Source organism: Lactuca serriola, chromosome 3, assembly GCF_051521515.1.
Source record: "Lactuca serriola cultivar US96UC23 chromosome 3, Lser_US96UC23_V15, whole genome shotgun sequence".
Taxonomy (NCBI): domain Eukaryota; kingdom Viridiplantae; phylum Streptophyta; class Magnoliopsida; order Asterales; family Asteraceae; genus Lactuca; species Lactuca serriola.
In genome coordinates, this window is record NC_136410.1 from 44648421 (window position 1) to 44662662 (window position 14242).

Below are 14242 nucleotides of genomic sequence, written 5' to 3' on the forward strand. Positions count from 1 at the left end.
AGTAGAAGAACTGGCGGCAGGCGGCGGTGATTTGCGATGACAACCACCACCGAAGGCATTACTTGATCTTTCGTCCATCAACAAGACAACACACGCACAAGCAGAATATTCCCGAACCGGTGACGACTTTGTCTTCAACGGAACAGGCAGCAGCGCCACCGGAGTTGAGATATAACGTCGACGAGATGACGACGACAGAAGGAGGATGGCGGCGTTTCAATGGCGGAGCTACATCCATAGGAGGTAGAAGAAGATGATGACGGAAGTGAGGTGGCAGCGGACTCCGATCACAACTTCAAGGTTCGGTCTCGGCGGCCCAAGACATCTGGCAGCAGCACTGTGGCAGCATTCGGTGGTTGATGACCTCCACAGAGGTGGTGGTGCGGCGCCAGAGTACGAGAGGGTGAAGGTGTCGGTTGGAACCATTGTCCCCTGGGTCAGGGTTTGAAGTGGGAGGGGTCATGGGTTATATACCCCGATCCCCCAAACTTACTTCCATAATGACAAGTTTTGCCCCTCCCTTCCCTTTTTCTTTCAATCTTAGCACAAAATTTACTATTTAAACCCCACCTTCTAAAATCCCTTACAAAACAAGTACAATACTTACCAAACAACCCTCCGTTTTTGAATTTCTTTGCAAAGCCAGTCCAGAAGTTACCCTTTAAACCCGCACTATCTCAATTATGACATATTCATCCCTTCCACCTCTTTTCCTTTCAAATTAAATTTGAAATTACCTAAATAGCCCTTCGTCTTCAAAATCCTTCCAAGTTAAGTCCCAATAATTTACCAAGTAGTCCCTATCTTCATAAATATTTACAAAACCAATCTAAAACTTACACTTTTAACCCTGAATGGGGGAGAGTTGGTGATCCACGGCGAGAGGCCACAGCGTGGGCCCACAGTATGTTCAGCAGCAAGGGCTAGGCGCTACCTTCAGCAGGGTTGCGCGGGATATGTCGCGTACGTTATGGATACCCGGGAGGCGGGTAAGGCGACGGTAAACGAGGTTCCAGTGGTGCGAGACTACGCTAATGTGTTCCCGGAGGAGCTTCCTGGAATACCTCCGGAGCATCAGGTAGAGTTCAGGATCGACCTAGTTCCTGGTGCGGCTCCGATAGCCAAGGCGCCCTATCGGTTGGCTCCTCCCGAGATGCAGGAGTTGTCTACGCAGCTGCAGGAGCTGCTAGACAAGGGATTTATTCGACCGAGCAGTTCACCTTGGGGAGCCCCGATCCTGTTTGTGAAGAAGAAGGACAGGTCGCATCGGATGTGTATTGATTATCGGGAGCTGAATAAGGTAACAGTGAAGAACCGTTACCCACTCCCGAGGATTGATGACTTCTTTGATCAGTTGCAGGGAGCATCTTGGTTCTCCAAGATCGATTTGCGTTCAGGTTATCATCAGATGAGGATCAGAGAGGAGGATATACAGAAGACCGCATTTCGGACGCGTTACGGCCACTATGAGTTCGTGGTGATGTCGTTCGGGCTCACCAATGCTCCTGCCGCGTTCATGGACCTCATGAACCGCGTATGTAGACCGATGTTGGATCGGTCTGTGATAGTTTTCATTGATGATATCTTGGATTATTCCAAGACGCAGGAGGAGCACGAGGAGCATCTGAGAGAGGTTTTGGAGACCTTGAGGAGGGAGAGCTTGTACGCCAAGTTCTCCAAATGTGAGTTTTGGTTGCGCGAGGTGCAGTTTCTTGAGCACCTCGTCAACCAGAACGAGATTTCAGTAGACCCGGCCAAGGTGGAGGCCGTGATGAGATGGGAGGTTCCGAAGTCTCCATTCGAGATTCAAAGTTTCCTGGGATTAGTGGGCTACTATCGGAGATTCATTCAGGACTTCTCCAAGATAGACGTACCCCTGACGCGGCTGACTAAGAAAGTCGTGGTCTTTCGATTGGGGCCTGAGCAGCAGACAACATTTGAGGTTCTGAGACAGAGATTGTGCGAGGCGCCAATCTTAGCCCTGCCAGAGGGCGTAGAGGATTTTGTGGTATATTGTGACGCGTCCATTTCGGGGTTCGGCACGGTGCTGATGCAGAGAGGTCATGTCATTGCCTACGCTTCGAGGCAGCTGAAGCCTCACGAGGCCAACTACTCGACGCACGCTTTAGAGTTGGGGGCGGTGGTCTTCGCCCTCAAGATTTGGCGACATTACCTCTATGGGGTTCGGTGTATCATTTACACTGACCACAAGAGTTTGAGGTACCTCATGGATCAGCCGAATCTGAACATGAGGCAGCGTCGGTGGCTCGATGTGGTGAAAGATTATGATTGTGAGATCCTTTACCACCCGGGGAAGGCCAATGTGGTGGCCGATGCGCTTAGCCGCAAGGCGGCGCCGATCAGGGATATTTGCTTGCGGATGACAGTGGTGACCCCGCATTTGGAGCGGATTCGGGAGGCCCAGCAGGAGGCCATGAAGGAGGAACATCGGAAGAGTGAGCGCATAGTGGGTCAGGTTTCCTCCTTCGATTATGATAGCAGGGGATTATTGTCATTACACCGCAGGGTGTGGGTGCCGTACCTCAGAGGCGTGCACCAAGTCTTGATGGAGGAGGCGCACAAATCTCGCTTCTCCATTCATCCCGGGGCGACGAAGATGTATAGGGATCTTCGTCTGGACTATTGGTGGCCCTGCATGAAGCGGGATGTGGCTTGGTACGTCGAGTGGTGCTTGACCTGCAGGAAGGTCAAGACCGAGCATCAGAGACCGCACGGCAAGATGCAGCCGTTAGATATCCCGTTGTGGAAATGGGAAGATATTACGATGGACTTTATCACAAAGCTACCCAGGACCGCGCGGGGAGTGGATTCTATATGGGTCATCGTGGACCGGTTGACCAAGAGCGCCCATTTTATCCCAATTCAGGAGAGCATCTCGGCCAAGAAGTTGACTGACATTTATATCAGGGAGGTAGTGGCGCGGCACGGGGTGCCCGTATCAGTGATTTCAGACAGAGATGTGCGATTTACTTCCAGGTTTTGGAAGAAATTCCATGACGAGTTGGGTACTCGTCTGCATTTCAGCACAGCTTTTCACCCGCAGACGGATGGTCAGAGCGAGTGAACCATCCAAACGTTGGAGGATATGTTGCGGGCATGTGTTCTGGATTTCGGAGGTAGTTGGGATACCTACCTAACGTTGGTGGAGTTCTTATATAATAATAGCTATCATGCAAACATCGATCGTCCTCCCTTCGAGATGTTGTATGGAAGGAGGTGCAGGACCCCGATATGTTGAGGAAAGGTTGGCCAGAGAGTCATGGGAAGCACCGAAGTGGTGCTCCAGACGACAGAGAAGATCCAGCAGGTCCGGAGTAGGCTCCAGACTGCCCATAGTCGGCAGAAAAGTTATGCCGACAAGCACCGTTCAGACTTGGAGTTCCAAGTCGGGGATATGGTTCTCCTGAAGGTGTCGTCGTGGAAAGGCATCATCTGATTCAGGAAGCGAGGCAAGTTGGGCCAAAGGTTCATCGGGCCATTCAGGGTTATAGCCCGGGTGGGCAAGGTGGCGTATAGGTTGGATCTGCCAACCGAACTCATCCAGATCCACAACACTTTCCACGTCTCTCAATTGCGGAAGTGTTTGGTAGATGACTCGGCAGTGGTGCCTTTGGAAGATATTCAGGTCGATGACAGTCTGAATTACATCGAGCGGCCTGTGGCGATCCTCGACAGGAAGTCGAAGGATCTAAGGAACAAGAGGGTGGAACTCGTGAAGGTGCAATGGCAGCACCGAAAGGGATCGGAGTGGACTTGGGAGCCGGTGGAGGATATGATGGAGCATTACCCCGAGTTGTTTCAGGATCGAGCAACAGACTTCGAGGACGAAGTCTGAAATAAGTGGGGGAGATTTGTAGCACCTGGTTCCTGGTACGTATTTCTTGTGGCTAATATTTTAATTTTATGCATTATTGCCTTGGACTCGGCGAGTTGAAGGACCATCTCGTCGAGTAGGAGCCGGATAAGGCACGGGGTTTGAACTTTGTACTCGGCGAGTCGGTCCCCGGACTCGGCGAGTAGACCGTGTTTGGACAAAAACCCTAATCCGGCCGTTTGCACCCTATTTAAACGCTCTAACTTGGCCTCTTCGGTCCCTAACACTTCCAGAGAGCTGTAGAGAGAAACCCTAACCCCCATATTGTTCTTAAGAGTGATTTTGGCCTTGTGGAGAAGGATTGGAGCTTAGAGAAAGGAAGAAGAGGTTGAAGTATGCAAGGAGGGGAGGTAGATCCGGGATCTACACTGTGAGAAGCTTCCATTCAGGTAGAAAAGTTATTACCTTGATCATTAGTTCATTAGATCCCCTTTTTGTCCCAAATTAATGGTTTCAAGCCCTAAAACTTTAAATTCCATGTGTTTATGCTTTAAGTTCTGAAAGGACTTCAGATTGGGACCTTATGGACATCCTAGAAGTATAAAGTCTCTGTGGTTGGGGTTATTGAGGTCCCTATTGAGTATATGACCCCTTAAGAAGCTTGGAATTGCCTTCTTGAGCTCATAGGGCCATGCATGCACATAAAGTTTGCAACTTTACGTGATAAGCTTGCCCTAGGAGCTTAGATCTATGGGTTAGAAGCGTTGCATGTCTCAGTTTTGGTCTTTATGGGAAGTGGGTCGTAGGAACTCGGCGAGTCCCAAAGTGGAACTCGACGAGTTCTATGAAGATGGTCTTAGACTCGGTGAGTTGGTAGAACAACTCGACGAGTCCTATGAAGATTGCCTGGAACTCGCCGAGTTGTTCTTCAAACTCGGCGAGTCATATGAACTTTCATTGAGTAAGAAGGGATTTAAGTGTTGAAGGTCCAACCCTTCGTATCTGCACGAGGGGTCAACAGGGTAACGTAGTCCCAAAACCCCAAATCCTCTTGCGGATGTTCTGGTGAGGATTAGGAGCGAGTGGGGGACCTGCTCGTGGAACTCGGCGAGTTGCACTCGGACTCGGCGAGTCGGACCACGAGTCGGTTCCATAGTCCCGAGTAGTGAGTCAAGGGTGACTCAGTAAGTGGAAAGAGGGACTTGGCGAGTATGACCGGGTTAGTAAGAGAAGGACTCGGCGAGTCTGTGCCACGACTCGACGAGTCCAGTCAATTGGAAGTTGACTTTGACCAAGAGTTGACCTTGGACCAGGGATGGGTCAGTCAATTGACCTAAGGGTATTTATGAGTGGCAATCTATGTTTATGGGTTTGTAGCCGGAGGATTACCGGTGCAGCAGCCAGACGTCTAGCGGTCAGACCTTCGGTAACTACTCTTTGAGGTGAGTTTCCTTCCAGTAGTAACGGGTCTAAGGCACCAAGGTCGGCCCGTATAGACGAGATGTTAGTATTAGAGTGTGGGTCGAGCCCGTATCTCTTGGTTGAGTTGATTATGATATATGCCAGTATGATAGAATTGTCTATACTTGTTATCTGTGTGATAATTGTATATTATGGGTTAGCAGTTGAGTGTGGGCGAGGCCCGTATCTCTCTGAAAGTGGAGTGTGGGCGAGGCTCGTATCTCCCAGATAGAGGAGTGTGGGCGAGGCCCGTATCTCCCAGATAGAGGAGTGTGGGCGAGGCCCGTATCTCCCAGCTAGCAGAGTGTGGGCGAGGCCCGTATCTTCATGAGTGTGGGCGAGGCCCGTATCTCCTAGTTGTTCATTGTATGTTTGTATGGTATGAGGTATTATGGGAGAACTCACTAAGCTTCGTGCTTACAGTTTTCAGTTTTGGTTTCAGGTACCTCTTCTTCGAAGGGGAAGGAGCTGGCGTGGTAGCGGCCCATCACACACATGCCTCGTATTCCGCACTATGAGATCTTCTTGGGGATTTGTACTCTGAAATTTATTATATTTTATGAAAAATTTTCCAGACATGTGATATCTTTTATGAAATGTTATGATCGGTGAACGTTTTATTTCTAATGTTTTACTAAGTATATGTTTTAAAAATGAAAATTTTGCTCGTATTTTTGGGACGTTACAGAAGAAGAGAGAGAGAGAAAGAGAGAGAGAGAGAGAGAGAGATAGAAAGAGAGTTGCATGGATGTATGGGATGTTGCATGGGAATCCACAAGGTAATGAGGAGGTGGCTAACCCTACTTATTTCACTAGTTTTTTTTTCTTCTTGGGCCGAGAAAAGAGAAAATATATAAGAAGATTTTTGGGCCTTGCATGCTTAAGCCCATATCATGATCTAATTAGATGATTTTTGGCCCAATTAGTCTTGGGAGAGGGTTCACGGCCTAAATAAATCAAGTATAAGTTTTTATGGTCCATTAGGGCTAATTAGGTTAGTTATGGCCCAATAAGGTCCATTAAGGTAATTTATTTCATTCTAGGCCCAAAATATCAAAATAAATGGAAGTGGGTCCAATTAGAGCCCATTTAAGAGTTCTAAGCCCAAGATAGTCAAATTGGAAACTTATTGGCCCATTAGGCCCAATAAGGAAGTCCTAGTTTAAAATGGACTTAAACTGGGATTTCTAGGGTTTCCAATTCTTTGTTGACTATTTGATGTGCTTGTATAAAGTGCTTGATGGGTGTTTTGCTGTTATTGAATAAACATCGTACATGCTTTCACATTTTTGGTTCACATTTGTTATCATTGTTGTTGTTATAAAGCATCAAAATTCCTAGTTGTGACATAGGGTTTGCACCCTATTTAAGCAACATTATGGGCCTTTATTCCGGCCTCCATCACCTCCAAAGCATTAATACCGAAACCCTAATCCTTCATAAGTGAACTTTAGCTTTCTTGGTTATTTTGAGTGTTATTTGGTGTATCTTGAAGCTAGTGGAAGATAGAAGACTCAAGGGAGAAGGAGTAGATCCATGAACTACACCCCATTTGCCATCTTTTCTGGTAATCAAGCTTCCAACTTGATCTTCTTTCGCTTAGATCTATTTGCCCCCATATTAAGAAGGTTTTGGCTCAAAAACCTTGGTCCTTGGTGTTGGGACGTCCCAAGTGGTTCATAACTCAGATCTAGGTCCTAGGAAGGGTTACTTGGCATAAAGGTGCAAACATTATGGCCATGAGAGCCCCATGCATATTGTAGACCTCATTTTTGGGTCTTTTGATCTTAAGGACCCATGCATGGATGTAAAGTTCTTAACTTTACTTGTTATATCAACCCTAAGAGGCCATATCTACCCTTTGGATGAGATGAGCTCAACATAAATCGAGTTTATGGTCATAGACTTTAGGGGACTCGGCGAGTCGTTCTTGGGACTCGGCGAGTCGTTCTTGGGACTCGGCAAGTCGGGGATTGGCTCCCCAACCTTTGCTATTTCTGAGGAATCTGGTTGAGTCTAGAATAGGGACTCAACAAAATGGACGTGATTAGGGACCTGGAAATCATCGGACTCTGCGAGTGTGTGAGCAACTCAATGAGTCCAAGGCAATCTCCCAACCCATGAAGACGGACTCGACGAGTTGTTCATATAACTCAGCGAGTCATAGACTGGACACATTCATATGATGAAGATGAACTTGATGAGTTAAATGATGAACTCGGTGAGTCGGTTGAAGATAGTCCTGATGTTATGGTTGAAGGAGAACTCGTCGACTTCTTGCTAGACTCGACGAGCAGAGTCGAGGATGGAGTCATTTCGAAAGGATAGGGACTCGACGAGTTGGTGGACTAACTCGGCGAGTCAAGTAAACTGGAGGTTGACTTTGATCAGGACATTGACTTTGGCCAACGGTAAAATGGTCATTTTACCCTAAGAGTAGTTATCAGTTTTTGACTAAGTGTCCTTATGGAATTTATAGTCGGGGACTCACCGGAACAGCTGGCGGGGATTTCTCGTTCAGATTTCAGCAGACAATCAACTTTACGATGTGAGTTTTCCTTCGATAGGAATGGGTCTAAGGAACCAATGTCGGCCCGTTTAAGTAGTTATAGTATGTCGGGGTTAGCCCGATGCAGTTTATATCTTTCCGGACTTCGGTCCGATGTCGGGGTGGTCCCGAAAAGTAGTCACGAATGCTTGATGTCTTTGTGATACACGCATGTTTATGTTATGTGTTATATGTTCCGGACTCTGTTCCGATGTCGGGGTGAGCCCGATTCCCGATGCGGTCGGATGCCGAGATGAGCCCGATGTTGGACAGGAGTCCGATGTCAAGTAAGCCGATGCTGGGATTTGTCCCGATGCAGTTGGGAGTAGTCCCAGAGTTATGTTAGTTGTTATATGCCAAGTGTATGGTATGTGGTAGTTTGGGGGAGCTCACTAAGCTTCGTGCTTACAATTTCGGTTTTGGTTGTAGGTACTTCAGCTAGTAAGGGGAAGGGCTCGGGTTGATGGCATGGCAAACACAACAGTTCTTTAGCCTGGGAGATTACTCTGATATTTCATATAAGATTGTGATATGTTGACAGATATTATGACATTTTAGACACATGAGTTATGATTTGATATTATGGTGATGATGTTTATGTTTATTAACTGATTTTGAAAACGAAATTTTTGGACCATATTTTTGGGATGTTACAACCAGCTTTCCCATCAATATGTGTTGAGATTCTTTACTTTCAGTTTCTTTCTTCTCTCTAATCTTTGTATGTTTTTAGTACATTTTTGTAATCAATCTATGTATTTATATTGATTTTTTATGCCCCTCATTATGTCTATTTATTTACATTTTCCTACCAAAATCCATGTGTGACATCCCCAACTTCACGACCAAAAAAGACAGATTTCGTTTATGCTTTTAAAATAAAATCAGAGTAATCTTTCAAAAAGTATTGCGGAATTTGTCCCCAAAACAAAATATAATAAAAATATTTATCAAAACATTTCTTAAAGAAATGTATTTTCATTTCATTACAAAACTCGGGATGTCCACATCGATACAGACCAAAAGCATAAATTGAACAATATAGGCCTTTCAACAGTTATTTACATCTATTGGCCTATAATCCAAAATCCATCGGCATCATCCAAATATTCTCTTGTTCCACTACCTATAATACAGAAAGATGAGTGGGTCAGGCTCGGGAGCCTGGTGAGCATATATGATGTTCAACCCACAAATAATAATAAATTTTTTAATTTCATTAGCCAATAATAAATTTATTAATTTCATCAACCAACAATAACCCTGATTACCCTTTCCCGTTATCCTCACTTTACGTCCCTAAACACTTATCCTAAGGGACCTAGCCTAAAGATCATAATCGGGATGGACACTACGGCTAAGGGGATTCCTCAACCATACATGTCCTTAAGGCAACCATGAGGGGGATGGAGTACACCAATGAACATCTAGTTCACCAACACCTACAGATCGCTAGCCTTCTAGTGTTCCACTGGACTGTCTAGAAATGTCTGTGGTCGTCATCTATACTCCGCTAGATGACTACAACATCAACAACAACATCGAGGTCTCTCATCATTTTAACACACATCAACTATTTCATCTACCCAGGTTTTACCCAACATATTTGTAGATAAAAATACATATACAGTTTAAAACTTGTATAAAACATTTATTCAGCACCCATCTAAAATAAACAAACAATATAATTACACATAGCACGTATTTTATAGAAAATACTTCATATCTATGTGTAAGATGAAAGTGACTACACACTCACATGATTTAACGATAATCGAGCAACACTTCGTTTCTTAAAATGATCATTTCCGATGAAACCGGGAGCTTTAATGAAAAAAAATCGGGCCTTGCAAAGGTTGAGCTTCAAACCGAAAAGATAAATTTCTCGGGTTCTTTGGGTACTTCGAAGCGTTCTTTGGGTGTTGGGTATGATATTGGGGCTTCGGGGGGTTATAAGGAAGTTTAGGGAGGTGAAAGAAGTGAAAGAGGATGAAAAATGGTGTAAAAGTGGTGTAGGAACCGGGAGGGTTCGCACCTCCTTTTATACCCTGCGAGGTTCGGATCCGAGGGAAGGAGGGAGGACATGTGGCATCTTCGCAGGCAAGGGGGAGGGCTACGCGTCGGACAGGAGGCGAGACACGCGTCTCGGTTCGGATGCCTCCACCGCGATGACACGCATCAGATCGCAATTGGGCCGCGCATTCGGATGAATCAGCAGGTGGACACGGGGCAGGCTCGCATGCGAGGCGACGTGGCCGAACCCTGGCCTTGTGCATGCGAAAATTCTCGGTTTTTGTGCCCCGATTTTCAAAAATTCATAGTTTTCGCATACGAGCTCCTTTTTTGACGTTCTATATACTCTACAACTTTCGTTTAGACTCCGCCGACTAATTTTGAATTTATTTTTAATATTATTATTTTTAACAGACCGGGACAGGAAAATCCGTTTAAAATTCATAACTTCTTCATCCGATGTCCGTTTTCGTCTGGCTTTTTACCGTTATACTACTATTGACGAGACCTTCGACTCTCATTTAGGTTGTGTCAGCTAAAAGTCACTCGATCTAAATTTCGAGTTTTTAGTTGTCTACTGCTAAGCTGAAACTTAAAAAATCATAATTTCCTCATACGAAGTTAGATTCGGGCATTCTTTTTATGCACGCTCTCGGTTTACCGAACACTACGACTTTCGTTTAAATCGCTAAGGCTAAAAAGCACTTTATCATAAATTCATTTGTTACGTCACACAACGTCATGCCGTTTTTTTCGCGAAACTTCGACAGGTCATAACTTCTTCGTTATAACTCGGATTTCGGTATTCTTTATATATTCGGAATCCTTATTTCAACCACTACAACTTTCTTCATAGATATAGTTGAATACAAGTGATAACAAGTTGATTCGACTCATAAACTTCAGATAATTTATTCAAGATCTAAGAGGCTTTAAATAGCGATTACACATAAACAAAACCGGAAAAAGCTAAGAAATCAAACAAACTACCATATCCCTAATTCTCTGTTCAACGCAAGAAAGATAAGGTAAGAAGATATGACTTGGTAAAAGGGATTACCAAGTCGCATGGACAAATGACATAGGCCTTATTAAACGGACTCAAATAAACGTAGGCTAACCCAATCATAAGATCATCCCAATAAATTCCTTCCCTTAAACAAGTAAGCATTAAGCTTCTTGTTTAACATCTTGCACTCCAATTTCCTTCCTGATCATCTCAAATGCATTCAGCGACAATGGCTTAGTCATGATGTCTGCTAGCTGCTCTTTTGTTCTACAGAATTTTAGTTGGATGATATCTTTATTCACCAATTCTCTGATGAAATGAAAACGACGTCTATATGCTTTGTTCTTCAATGCATTACTGGGTTCTTTGACAGCTTTATGGCTGAACAGTTATCACACATAACCTTCAATGTTCCAGTTTTTTCTTTAAGTTCTTTGAGTAACCCTTTCAGCCATACATAAAGACATGCACATGTTGTAGCCGCAACATATTCAACTTCCTTTGTTGACAAGGTGACCACTTCTTGCTTACGTGAGCTCCAACATATTGCAACTCTACTGAACAAGCATAAATAACCAGAAGTGCTTTTTCGGTCCTCTAGATCGCGTGCATAATTGCTATTAGTGAACACCCTCAACTTCTGACTTTCATCCTTCCCATAGTGCAACCCATAATTTATAGTAGGGATGAGCATCGGAATCGGGTACCCGCTTTTGGAACCGGAACTGCCGGTTTTGGAATTGGAACCGCTTAAAGCGGTCCCGGTTCCTAAAGTTACGGAACCGCCTTAAGCGGTTCCGGTTCCGGTTCTCGTTTTTTCGAAACCGCTACCCGCCAGAACCGATATATATATATATATATATATATATATATATATATATATATATATAGGGGACGGTTCACTTGATATTAAAAAAAAAAGTAGAGATCTTGAGATTAAACCTCAGCCACATATTTCGCATTTGCCGCTCTAATGCTCCAGTGTACTAGCAGCAACGACGTATGCCTAATCATAAATGATTATATGGCAGAGAGGTATAATCATAAAGGATTATACATGTTTATACGTATATGCATAATCATAAATGATTATACATATATGTCTGTTCACAAATTGAGTAATCATAAATGATTATTATAGTTAGTCGCAGAAGAGGTGGTGGTGACAGAGGTGGCTGTGGTATAAGTAATGGAGGTGACAATGGTGGGGTCGACTGGTGTCAGAGGTGGTGGTGGCGGTAGCGGTTACGGTGGTGGGGATGGTGGCGGAGGAGAAAGGAACGGGTGGCACTGTGTAATCATTTATGATTACACCAGACCTGTCGCGCCGGTATGCCAAAGGGTTAGAGCGGCAGATGTGAAATATGTGGCTATGGTTGAATCTCGAGATCTCTATTTTATATTTAATCTCAACGGAACCTACCTCTCTCTCTCTCTCTCTCTCTCTATATATATATATATATATATATATATATATATATATATATATATATATTGGGAAAAGATCAAATAAGAACACACAAAAGGTTGAGAACGCGAGAACAGTTCTGGACCAATCAATATATAAGGGCATATTAGTAATTATATATTTTAATTAAATTAAAATAAAATAAAATCAATCAAATTCCCTTAAATTTAGGATCAGTTACCAAAAAAGAAGGAAATATTTGATTTTTTATTTTTCTTATTAATGAAATATAAAAAAACATTTTTATCAAAAAAAATTAAAAAATTAAAAAAAAAATCTCCTGATTCACCTCTTTTTTTTTTTTCAAAAAAATTAATAGAAATCCAACCCCGAATCAATACATTTGTATTCATAAACAATTTTTTTTTCAAAAAAACTAATACTACTACAATCACAAATGAATACATACCAATTTACAAGTAATCCAATTCGTTTCTTTTAATCAACCGAAAATAAAATGGGTGTAAAAATTATCATTTCTTCATAAAAGAATACCTTTGATCATAAATAATTACACTTATTCACACATGATTACACTGCTATTTACAAATGAATACATTGTTATTAGCAAATGAATACCTTGGTATTCACAAATGAATAAAAGAATACCTCTAATCATAAATAAATACACTCATTCGCACATGATTACACTGTTATTCACAAATGAATACATTGTTATTAACAAATGAATACCCTGCTATTCACAAATGAATACCTCTCTCACGCATTTCATCAAACAGCTTATGTGCACAACTTTTTACCTTGAATCTGATTATAGCTTTGTGTGGCTATCTCTTCCATCAATTATAAGGGCTGGTATGAGATCAATTAGAACCAAGAAGTATAGGGTTGGTGTGAAAATGAAGAACAGTGGTCTAGAATTCACCTAGAAAAATGAAGAACAAGGAAAGTTAAAATGAAAGTGGCAAACCGAGGAGAGCTTTCTGGGGCGTGTGTAATGATGCTCTTAATAAATCGACTTACATGTGTAGTTATGATGTTTATCACAAGAAATCGGTGAATCAACAAAGATGGAGTGACGTTGATGATATCCTCCTGGAGCAACCGAATTGTTACAGGTTGTGTGTTGATTATGTGAAAATGGTAGGCTGAAGTCGATGTGGCGTAGTCTGCGTAGATGGGTAGCGATGGTGCGATGGAGTGTAGTTAAGAAGATGAAAGTAGATGCGTGATGAAGATGAATGATTTCTTGGTTCTAATTCATCTCCATTTACACGCCCCAGAAAGCTCTCCCTAGATTGAATAATTCTCTGTTTTTTTGGTTCTCCCCTATGTCTGCCCATTTAAGAGAAAATGAAATCTATTGTTGTTGAAATCATGAAGATCCAAAGAGGGAAGCATCCATGTGAATGACCACGTTTAGACTAAGGAGGAGGCTCGATGGTGGCTGTGCGATGGTTGACAATGGAGGATGGCAGAAAACGATGAACGAAAACAATTGTGAAGAAGGTGGGGGTGTGCGCTGATTTTTTTCAAAATAATTAGATTATGGTTTTCTAGTTAAGTAGAGAGAGAGAGAGAGATAGAGAAATTATAGGAATTTCTATTTAATTAAATTATATGGATTTCCTATTGTACCCTTCTTGCCATTTCAAAGTTACATATTTAGCACATCAGTTTTATAAATATTCATAAATGATCCATTTAATAATAGTCATAGATCTAATTATTTACAAGGTTGTGATCTGTTCTCGCGTTCTCAACCTTTTAGGTGTTCTCATTTATATATATATATATATATATATATATATATATATATATATATATATATATATATATATATAATTTCATATAAACATGTGTGTTACTTAGACCGATTTAGAATATATTGGTCCGATTTTGTCCGTCTTTGGTCTGAATTGATTTGATTTGGATCGAACTAAATTG